The sequence below is a fragment of the Mastomys coucha genome, unplaced genomic scaffold (genome assembly GCF_008632895.1).
Source record: "Mastomys coucha isolate ucsf_1 unplaced genomic scaffold, UCSF_Mcou_1 pScaffold9, whole genome shotgun sequence".
Classification (NCBI taxonomy): domain Eukaryota; kingdom Metazoa; phylum Chordata; class Mammalia; order Rodentia; family Muridae; genus Mastomys; species Mastomys coucha.
In genome coordinates this window covers 622,535-631,870 of record NW_022196915.1, presented here as the reverse complement: position 1 = coordinate 631,870, position 9,336 = coordinate 622,535, and positions in this window count along the sequence as shown.

Genomic DNA, 9,336 nt, shown 5'->3' with positions numbered 1-9,336 from the left:
AGATGCTGGAGAGGTTGTGGAGAAAGAGGAACATTACTGCATTGCTGGTGGGATTGCAAACTGGTATACAGCAATTGTTTATCAAAGCACCTGGGTTACAGAGACCCTCAGTGACTGGAAGTGGCTTTTGGGAGCCGAACTAAGGCAAAACATTAGAGACATTTCCCAAAAGGTCTAAGGATCCTCTCTGTTTTCCCTTTCTCCCCATCTTCTGAGTGCTTTAGCACCTTAGATGCTCAATTTAGAAGGCAGTCCAGATGGCTCAGCAGTTAAGAGCACTGGCTGCTCTTCCAGAGGTCCTGAGTTCAATTCCCAGCAACCATATGGTGGCTCACAACCATCTGTAATGGGATCCGATGTTTTCTTCTGGTGTGTCTGAAGACAACAACGGCACACTCATATACATATAATAAATAAATAAATAAATAAATAAATAAATAAATAAATAAATCTTAAAAACAAAAGCCAGTCCAGGTTGTTCATGACACACTATGGGACTCTGGAAAGCCACACAAACCCCAGAGCAGTCACTAGGTCCCTGCTGAATCAACTTAAAAACCACACAAACAAACAAAAACCAAAAAAATCCTCCTGTGAATATAGTTCTATTTGGCCACATGCACAAAGAATTATATATGATCTCTTTTATTTCAAATTCATCCAATACTTGTTCTCCCTCTACTGTCTTCTATGCCCTGAAGTGGAAGTTTCTGGTTTCCTTGGTGACTCAGTTTTGTCATGTGATGTTTTTCTGAAAACTGTTTTATGAGAGGATATTTTTGTTGAAGCAGACACATGGGAGGATGTTTTGCTAAGAACTGACACGTGGTGTTTTTCTGGAGGCAGCCTGGAAAAAGAGCATGTGATGTTTTTCTAGAGGGGATGCTCTAGAGAACACATATTTGGAAAGGATATAAATATGCTGCAGTTGCCAATTAATTTCTTCTCTAATCGACTGGTTGTCACAATGTGAGTTCCTGGCTCCCTGCCTCAATATTCTGGGTTCCTGAATGAAACACACACACACACACACATACATACACACAAACACACACACACACCACACCACACATACAAACACATACACACACACAGCCTTATATTTTAATAATGCCTTAAATAGCTCAATGGTTGAGAAACTCCCAAACCTCTATGCAACTAACACTTCCCCTCTGATATTTTTGAGTTATTATATACTAAAATCTATATTCCATCTTTGCTGCATTATACCCAGCTGGGAGAGCCTGGGGCCACTCGTCCCTGGCTCTCACATGATTGTTGTGCTCTCTCTTCTGTACCTCTCAGGTTTGGTCTTTTCTCTTTTCCCAGCATGGTGGCTATATCTTCTTCCTCCTCCCTCTGTCCCTTGCCCAGGTATCCTAAAGTCCTGTCTCTGTTTTCTTGCCCAGTCATTGACTGCAGGTAATTTTTATTTACCAATCAAATTCAACTGAGGGCAGGGTCCCTCAATGTCTTACATGCAGACATGTGGATTCCCATGCAATTTTGGGGACCAAATTAACATGATAAAAGTAACATGATACTGCATGGTATTGGTATACCTTGACAATCTTTGTTGGTCATCATTGGCCTTTGCTGATGCTAGTCTTTGCTGACGATGCTGGGTGGTATTAGTATGAAAGGCTGGAGAATCTCAGAATTTAAAATGAAGGCATATTATAGAAATGTATGTATAATGTATAACCTAAAAGGGGGCATGGAAAACCTCTGTAACAAGCCAAAAAGGTGGAGTAGTCAGTTCCAGGAACTTGGCTAACTCAGAGCCTCAGGGCTCTGATTCCAGAAACCTGCCCCTCCTGACTAATCCACAATGAGGGTGGAACTAGGAATGAAGGTCTACTGGTTTACAGGTCCTCCACCCTGCTGAGGCTCTCCACCCTACTGACCAATAGATAAAGATTACATTCGTAGAATGAATATGTTCCCCTCCCTAGCTGAATACCTTGGGTTGGGTCCTTCTAAAATTTTCCACTGTTTTTATGTTGTTTCCTTGGTAACCCTCTCCCCGTGCCCCCCCCCCATTTGTGGTTTTTCCCTTTAAATACCCCTCACTTCTTGTGTTTGGGGTTGAACTCCTCTGGCCTGCATGGTCATGAGATCGACCCAGTACTGGCCTATCCCAAATAAACCTCATGTGATTGCATCAACTTTGGTCTCTCATGAGTTATTGGGTGGTCACATCATCCTGAGACTTGAATAAGGATCTCCCCATTTCTGGGGGTCTTTCAAGTATGCTTTTGGTCATTACTTTTTTTTTTTTTTGGTTTTTTGAGACAGGGTTTTTCTGTGTAGCCCTGGCTGTCCTGGAACTCACTCTGTAGACCAGACTGGCCTCAAACTGAGAAATCCACCTGCTTCTGCCTCCCAAGTGCTGGGATTAAAGGCATGTTCTACCACTGCCAGGCTGGTCATCACTTTATAGACAGAAACACACCAAAAAACTTCTGGCAGTGTTCCAGCAACTTCTTACCACTTCCATGGACTTGGGCTGATTGGTAGAGTCTTTCTTTTGGAAGGACCTGCCATTGCTGATTCATGAATGGTATATGCTAGTCTTGCCACTGGTGATTCTAGTGTCTGAAAGTGGATCTACCTGCCACTGCTGATTTGTGTGAAGTGAGCTGTTGATATCCTGCCAAAACGAATTGTATTTGCTCCAAAGAAATATTTTGTGGAGATCCTTTGATGGACTTGGCAGGAATCTGACATTGGCCAAGGACAAGGAAATGGGTTTCAGGCGGGAATCTGACTTTAGGCCATAACAAAGAAGCAAGTTCAGGGCAGGAATCTTAATCTTTGGGTGGAACAAAAGAAGTAGCCTTCAGGCATGACTATGACTTTGGGCTAGGACCCAGAAGTAGGCTCAGATATTTTAATCATCCCTTAGAAGCAATGAACACCTGAGTGATCATGGAACTTTGTTTATTGTCTTGCTTGTTCCTCATTGTACTACCCACCCCCTTAATACTTGCATGTAATTAAAATGGTATTAAAAACAGAATGGGAAAAAATAAACCCGCCTTTAGTCTCAGAACTTGACTAAGGCCATCCTGCAGTTTTGTCTAATTGTCTCTTTGTTTTCAATCCTCATTCCTGCGCTAGAGAACCTGTTGACTGATTGAGATGGCTTGGTCAGTATTTCTAAACAGGTTCACATCCTCTTTGCCTTATTAGCCAATCCTTTCCATTACCTCTGGTGGGTGATGGGCTACCAGGGATGTTAAAGCATTTAAAAACCCTTAGTAAAAGTTTGGAAAAAATCTAAGCCCACAATGCCCTGTATTTTCATGGAGACCTCAGTCATGTTAACTAAGTATATTCCTGTTGGCTTATATGAGCAGTCCACCAGCAGCTGCTTCCCGTTTATTGCCTCAGGTTATATAGTCTTCCTCTGAAGGAAGAACTTTACTGCTTTTCTGCCTCTATAGTGTTCAGACTGATCTTATCTTTATGTCACAAACCAGGTCAGAATAGACTATTTCATTGCTTATTTCAATATCTTTCCCAATTTAAGGATCCCAGATGATGAATATTCCATGATTATCAGACTGTCATAGTGGCCCATTTTTAGAGCCCCTGCCGGCATGTCAGTTCAGAATTTTCTTTTTTGCTCTATTAAATGTTGAGTCTGAGGGGTATTTTCTATCACTTTTACCAGTCTATTCTTCACTCTAATTACATCCAGATTTGGCAAATTTTGGGAATCAAGGAGGACTCTTTAGCAAAAAGTTAATTAATATTCTCTTTGCCATTTGGCCTACCTAAGTTGTAAGAAACAGTAAAGGATTGGGATGGTACAATTGGTTTATCCCAAATCATCTTTGGTTCTGTTGGTCCCTGTTCAGGCACCAAGTGTGTGTGGCTTTTCCTTAAGGAAATGTAAACAAAAATACACCTCCTATTTGGCATTAAGGCCAGTCAATATAGTGATTACTTGAAGGATTTACTTGGTGAACCAATGAGTTTATTATAGTTACTCATAGGGTTAGAGTAAGGTACAGGTTTAGTTATAGGGCTCGGGGTATAAGGTATAGGTTTAAATTTAACCTTAGGTTGATCTAGCTAGAGTTCTGTTAGATGATTAGTGAGTTAGATGTTAGGGTTGAACTTACTAATGGTAAGTTTAGGGCTGTGATTATGTAAGGTAAGTGTTAGGGTTTAGGGTAACCACCAAGGTTGGCTTTGGATTAGCATTTTAGTTTAAGGCAAGAGTTAAAGTATAATGATTGGGGTTGTGGCTAGAGGGTTGCAGTTCAGGGTTAGAAGTTGAGTTTAGGCTTGTTTGGGTTAGGGTTTGTGTTAGTACTTTGGGTTATGGTATAGTTATGGTTATTGTTTTGGTGTTTGGGTGAGGGGCTGTATTACTCAATGCATTCTTCAAAGGAAGACAACTTGCAGAATACATATGCTTGGGATATAAAAAATATCTTATACGATATGCTCTTGGTAGTTTAACAATTGCTCTGTTACATTGGAGAGATGGAAAATACACTGGTTCCTTGTTCCATGAGGCTGGATATCTCAGCAACTCCAAACAGTACTGAAGGTATGGAGGATTACTGGAGGGCTGCTGGTATTCAGTGTTGGAGGTTCAAATAAGAGGGTTACAATAATAGTGCAATAAAAGTGAATGTTCTTTCTTGTTTGGTTCTTCTTGAGTCAGTGGAGTGAGAAGAACATTGGGGGTAAGACTTGGTCTTACAAGATATTTAAGGTTTTTGTATAATAATAAAACATTTTCCTTTGCACAGACAAAGAATTTTAAAAGCAGTGAGGGGAAAAAGTCAAGTAACATATAAAGGCAGACCTATCAGAATTACACCAGACTTCTCATCAGAAACTATGAAAGCCAGAAGATCCTGGGCTGAAGTCAAACAGATCCTAAGAGAACACAAATGCCAGCACAGATTACTATACCCAGCAAAACTCTTAGTTACCGTAGATGGAGAAACCAAGATATTCCATGACAAAACCAAATTTACACAACATCTCTCCAAAAATCTAACCCTTCAAAGGATAATAAATGGAAAACTCCAACACAAAGAGGGAAACTACATCCTAGAAAAAGCAAGAAAGTAATCTTCCAACAAAACTAAAAGAAGATAGCCACATGAACAGAATTCCAACTCTAAAAACAAAAATAACAGGAAGCAACAATTACTTTTCCTTAATATCTATTAATATCAATGGACTCAATTCCCCAATAAAAAGATATAGACTATTAGACTGGGTATGTAAACAGGACCCAACATTTTGTATACATGAAACCCACCTCAGTGACAAAGATCGCAGAATAAAAGCCTGAAAAACAATTTTCCAAGCAAATGGTCCCAAGAAACAAGTTGAAGTAGCTATTCTAATATCAAATAAAATTGACTTTCAACCTAAAGTGATCAAAAATATTAGGAGTGACACTTCATACTAATCAAAGGTAATATCTACAAAGATGAACTCTCAATTCTGAACCTCTATGCTCTAAATGCAAGGGCATCTACATTCATAAAAGAAATTTTACTAAAGCTCAAAGCACACATTGCACTGCATACAATAATAGTGGGAGAACGAGCAGGTTTTTTTTTTTCTTCCCCAGAGGGGAAACTGGAAAAGGAGATATTTGAAAGGTAAATAAAGAAAATATCTAATTAAAAAAAGTCTAACAAAAAAGTTCTTCATTTCCCCATATTAGCTTTCTTACTTTTTTCTTTCTTTCTCTTTTTTCTTCCTTCCTTCCTTCCTTCCTTCCTTCCTTCCTTTCTTTCTTTCTTTCTTTCTTCCTTTCTTTTATTTTCCTTTGCACTTTTTTGTTGTTTTCTTATATCTGTAAAATTAAGGAAGGAAAAGCAAAGAACTTTCTAGGGGAACAGAGAAGGCAAAGACTTAACCATAATGAGATATGTTTAAGGTAAGTGATACAATTCTGTCCAGCTTGATGAGGGAATTTTTTTTTAAAGGATGTGAATGTGATTCCTATGAAGAAGCATCCTTATCACTGTTTAGTTTTACTTTTTTCCCCTGTAATATAAGTTTTGTATTATCATTTTCACTTAAACAACTTTTATAATATTAATAAAAAAAGAAAAGTATTTTAGCATTTATTTCTAAGTTCTGAAAAGTTTCCTATAAAAGCTCTTTAAGAAAAAGGGAAAGGGGCTTCTAAGAATAGGGGGATAAGGGCATGTCTAAGGAAAAAGAGGATAATGGAATGAAGAAAAGGGGGGAATAAGCAGTTAACGGACAAAAGGGATAAGGAGTGCTAAGAAAAAGAGAATAAGGAGAATGTTAACAAAAGTAGACCAAGGAGAACACTCTCTTCTTTTTGTCCTCTGCACTTATACATCTTTCAGAATACATGGTAAAATGCTCATTGCAAGTTTACACATAAATTCATATCATAAATGGAATAAGAAGTGTACAACAGAGAAGTTTTACACACATATCCATTAAATGTAATTATCTGGCTAAACATTCATCATGTGTTCCAAGCTCAATAGGTTCATGGAGAGTTAAAATTGATAACTTTTGTGACCAAAATATTAGTGAAGTTTTATATAGATAAACCCAGTTAATATTTTACCTTCTGTCCTAGCACTGAAAGGCTGGAGAATCTTAGAACTTAAAATGAGGGCATTTAATAGAAATGTATGTGTAATGTATAACTTTTACCTAAAAGGGGGCATGGAAAACCTCTGTAACAAGCCAAAAAGGTGGAGTAGTCAGTTCCAGGATCTTGGCTAACTCAGAGCCTCAGGGCTCTGGTTCGTGAAACCTGCCCCTCCTGACTGATCCACAATGAGGGCGGAACTAGGAATGAAGGTCTATTGGCTTACGAGCCTCTCCACCCCGTCCGGTAGATGAAGATTACATTCCTAGAATGAATATGTTCCCCTCCCTAATTGAATACCTTGGGTTGGGTCCCTCTAAAATTTTCCACTGTTTTTATGTTATGTTTCCTTGGTAACCCTCTCCCTGCCCCCTGTTTGTGGCTTTTCCCTTTAAATACCCCTCACTTCTTGTGTTCGGGTCGAACTCCTCTGGCCAGCATGGTCAGGAGATCAACCCCAGTACCGGCCTATCCCAAATAAACCTCATGTGATTGCGGCAAGTTCGGTCTCTTGTGAGTTACTGGGTGGTCATGTCATCCCAAGACTTGAGTAAGGATCTCCCCAGTTCTGGGGATCTTTCAGCACCTATAGTAAATCGTTACTTCTTTTGTTTTTATGACCTTTGGTTAATGGTTTTACAATCACTTGGAATGTGCTAAAGTAGAAGATGCCTGCTTGCTATCTCAGAAGCAATTAACTCATGACACTAAAGACTGGCAGAGTTCTCACTGAAGTTTTGATTATCAGAGAGAACCTAATAGCAGTCCCACTATTACAAAGCTTAGTAGTTACTAATATAATTTTAGGAATTCTTATAGAATCATCATTAAGGATTAAGAAATCATGTTTGTCTATTTAACATCACTACAAGACAGTATATCTTCATTGTTCTTCAGTGATCTTCTCAAAGGGGTGGGCTAGCACCTAGGGATTGTTATATATATTTAATAATAAAAAGCATACTAATAGCTGGAATATTTCCCCTAATGAATTTCTCCTGGGCCTTGCCTATCAGAGCAAAACCATTATAGATATTAATTCAAGGCACATCCATCTCAGGAAGATCACCTGCTAGTTTTTAGCTTCTCTTATGATGACTCCTGAAAGTCTACCAGCCTTCTTCAATAATTGGATTGCAACATGTCTCTTATGAGAGTGCCTGGAAACTTGAATTTTTGTTGATTTCAGAGGCAGCAGCATTGCAATCCAAAATAATCCAAAATTAGCTATCAAAAAAAAAATCAGAGTTATGGATTAGTTTAAGGATAGGATTACGATTTAACATGAGGGTTAGATTTCAGTTTAGAGGCTACACTTAGAGTTTAAGTTGAACATTAATGTTTAGGGTTAGGTTCTTAGAGGTAGGTATTAGGGTTAAGGTTTTATTTTAGGGAAAGAGTTTAGAGTAAGGGTTAGGGATGAGGGTTAGGATTAAGAGTAAGAGTTAGGTCCAGTTCCAAAGTTACGGTTGATTAATATCAGTTTTATATTTAGGGATAGGACTATGGTTAAGTATAGGATCAGTGTTATATTTAAGTCAAGTGTTCAGGTACACGATTGTGCTAGGAAAAAATAGGATTAGTGTTAGTGAGTAGGACTGGTGTTAGTTTTATGGCTAGGGGCTCAGTGAGAATTATGGCTTGGACTACAAAACTGTTTAGGTTAATATAAGTACTAGATTTATTTTTAGATTTATAGATACATTTAGGATTAGGGTTAATGTTAGGATTATGGTTGGTGTTAGAATTAAGATTAGGATTTGAATAATGATTGCATTATGGTTAGGGCTAAGTTCAGAGTTAGAGTTATTATGGACAAGATATGATTAGAACTAGCAAAAATGATCATTTTTAGGGTTGTTTTTAGGGTTATGTCAAATGGTAGTGCTTGTGATTACTGTATGTACAGTATTGGGGTTAGGGTTAAAGCTAGAGTTAGATAGGTTAGATCTAGAATTAGGCTAGGTTGAAGACTATGGCTAATATTAGGATTAGGGCTAGGATAATGTTAATGTTATAGGTCAGAGTTAAGGATAGCATTAGGGTTATTATTCATATTATGAATGTGTTTAGTATTATGGATTGTATTAGGAATAATACTAATTTTAATGTTAAAGTTAGGGTTTGGGCTACAATTAGGGTTATGGTTAGGATTATGAATAGGGCTAGGGTAGGGTTGAAGTAGGGTAAGTGTAAGTGTTATTGTTAGTATTATGACTAGGTTTAGTATTAGAGTTAGATTTATAATTAGGACTATGGTTAGCAGTAGGCTTACAATCAGTGTTATGGTTAGGGTTGGTATTAGGGTTAGTTTCAGGATAAGGTTTAAAACTTTTAGATGAGGGGTAAAAATAGTATTAGCATTGGGAATATGGTTAGAGTTTAAATTAAGAGTACTATTTGATCTGTGGGTTATGGTTAGGATTAAGTTTATTTTTAGGGCTATTGTTAAAGCAACAATTATAGTTAGGTTCAGCAGAAGAGTTACATTTATGGCTATTGCTATGATTAGAATTTGTCCAAGTTGTAGCAAACTTATTACTGCTAGAGTTATTAATCAGGTTCACATGGGTTTGGATAATAATTATGGCAAAGTAAGTTTTAGTTTTAAGAATAGGTTTGGGGTCATAGTTATGTTTATGATTATTTTTTTAATATTTTCTTTATTTACATGTAAATTTCTCCATTCCCAGTTTCCCCTCCAAAAAACAAAG